This window comes from Propithecus coquereli, unplaced genomic scaffold (genome assembly GCF_000956105.1).
Source record: "Propithecus coquereli isolate 6110/MARCELLA unplaced genomic scaffold, Pcoq_1.0 Scaffold561, whole genome shotgun sequence".
Lineage (NCBI taxonomy): Eukaryota > Metazoa > Chordata > Mammalia > Primates > Indriidae > Propithecus > Propithecus coquereli.
Window position 1 is genome coordinate 671,796 of NW_012151519.1, and position 2,912 is coordinate 674,707.

Genomic DNA, 2,912 nt, shown 5'->3' on the forward strand with positions numbered 1-2,912 from the left:
AATGCTCCAGTGATCCATGAATGTTTCTATGGCTCTCACATTCCTGTAGATAGGTAGCACCTTGCCCCTTCATCAGGCCTTATGCAGGGCATAATTATTGTGGTTTGGATGTCAAATTATCCTACCTCTACAGAGAACACATTCCATCCAACATTCTCCATCTTTTCTCTACTGGCAATTCACCATGAACCTAAGCAAGCTGTGTCTTAACCTTTGTAAAAATTGACAGTTGTGTACCTTGGCTTGTCTCATCTCTCCAGCTTACTTTGAACCATTTCATATCCTAGTTTTCTGAAATAGTATTCCATAGTCATGTTTGCCTGCCAGTCATTCTTTGTCCCATTGTATTCTCCCTTCCACCGAATCTGCCCAGGTTATAGCCACCCCAATGTCTACAGGCAGTCACTGACCCATTCCTGTGCTTCCATAGCATGCTGTGCGTACTGCTGCCACACCACTTTCCACAGTGAACTTGAAAGGTGGATTTACTTGCTTCTTAAACTCAGGAAAATATGGACTCCTACAAGACATAAATAATAATGGCTTATTCCATTCTGAGCCCCAGGACCAAGTTCAGTTTTTGTTTGTAGTGGTCACTAAGTATATATTTTCGCAAGGAAGGACACAAGAGAGGGAGTTTTAATTTTATTTTGAATAACTTAGTTGTCAGAGTAGGGGCAAGAGGACAAGCAAGTCAAATGAAGCACAAGCATGTCAGCTACATGCTCAAGACTATGGAGCACTCAAGAAGACGTATTACCATGTCAAGAAAATTACTCTGCGTGTGTCCAGATCCCCCTAACACTCACATGCATTGCAGATGCATTGACGATGTAGTATATGTCAATATCCTGAAATTGTTCAGAGTTCTTTTCAGTTCAGTGTAAAAATTATAATCAAGGGCTTTCTCTGTGCTAAGTAAGCACTCAGATAGAAACTGAGAATCATAAGATGGCTAAGACATTTTACTTGCCCTTATGAAGGAAATTTATTTGTTAGGAACATGACACAAAAATTAAAAATAATTGTGATGCTAATGATAGCTAATGTTCATTTAGCACTCCTATAAGCACTCAGTGTTTCTCATATATTTCCTCATTAAATTACCATCACAGCTTATGAGGTGAATATTAATATTATTACTATTTTCAGGTAAGAAAACTGAGACAGAGAGAATGAGTAAGTTGCCCAATGTGATAAAGATAGTAATTGGTGCAGTTGGAACTATATCCAGGTAGTCTGGTAGTTTGAGATATTTGTAAGGATTCATAAGACTCCAGGGAATATATTCATACAACACTTTCATTTTAACACAAAAGATGTGGCAGGAGAAAGAGAGAACAGGTGAGCACTGGGGATCTGAGACACACGTAAGTACAAACTGCCCTCAGGTACTTATTCACACATGGGTAGGCTTTGCCTCCAGAATGAACCATGAGGAACTGTGCAATAAATCTTGGCTTCGGGTAAGCTCACGGTGAAGTTACCAGCAGGATGTGTTGTGCCCCTCTGGTCACTAGTCAAGCTGGGCTGTCTAATAGGTTATGCTGGGTGCAAAGCAACAGGAAACAAAATGGTCTAGAGGGTAGCTAGGGAGGCCTGGACTTTAAACATCACGTCATAAATTCCACCACTCTTATCTTGAAAAAGGGTCAGGCATCCACAGAAATAAGGATACACTCTCCCAGTCCAGCTGTAAATTAACCTCTATCCTGCACAGAAAAGTTGGTCATGGTGATGGAGATACAAAGGAAAAAAGTTTAGGGGAAAGTTTACTGATGATCCATGGTGGAAAAAAAGAATACACCAAATAACAGGAGTGGAGGATGTTTTCCTCGTGCTTTGCCAGGGCAAGGAGTGGACTTGAATACCAATAATAGAGTAGCATTAGTTACTGTGAAGTGCTTACTCTAAGCCAGCAACTGTATAAGTGCTTCACATATGTAATCTTTATCCACATAATAACCCTGTGAAATCATAGTTATCCCTCATTTATAGATGTGAAAACTGAGGCTTAGTGAGAATAAGCAATTTTTTTCAAAATTTAGATGAAGCAAAAATAGTGAAACTCTATTACCCTGTCTCAAAAGTAGGTGATTATAATTTTACAATGTGTTCTGCAGGCAAAGGTGGAGATAATTGAAGGGTTGTAGGTGAAGGCCGGTAGAGATTTGTGATTTTATTTAGGACTAAACGGTTTAAAGGATCTGGTTGGTGACTCTAATAGAGTGCTTTTTCCAGTCCTTGATAATTTCAAGGTCCCTGAAGAAAACGTTGGGTATAGTCTCAAATCAGAAAGACTTGCTCTCATTCACTAGTCCACCTTCCTTTTGCCAGCATGTGCAAGAAATCCCACGACTGGAGCAGTATTATGTTTTTATTGCTCTCGTGACCAATGTTTGGCATCATCATTGACCTTCACACTCCTCAAGGAGAGAACTTTAGAGACAATGTTTTTTAGTTCTTTCCTGATGTACTTAATTTTGATGTGTCAATATGACAGATGTCAGGGAAACTTCTTGGCTTTTTCCTAATCTCATAGGCTTAAGGGGGTGTCTGACAGCCAGATTCTGACGATGAGCTGGTTTGGCTGTCACATCGGTGAGTAGCACCAAGAAGGGCTAAAAAGATTTTTGGAACTTAAGGGTATACTAGTAATATTATTGTAAACCGAAGCAGTCCATTTCCTGAGGTGGCTTTATAACTATACTCTGCTCTATCACATAGATATTAATATGAATATATATGTAATATGTATACGTGTATATGTATGTATGTATTATACGTGTAGTTGATCAACTTGTCAAAGGAATCAAAATAAGTTATGCCTAAACTGACTTTTAAACATCTTGCTTTTGTTATTTCCCTTAATCTTGTAGCTCAAAGAAACCAATTTCTACCGAGATGAATTT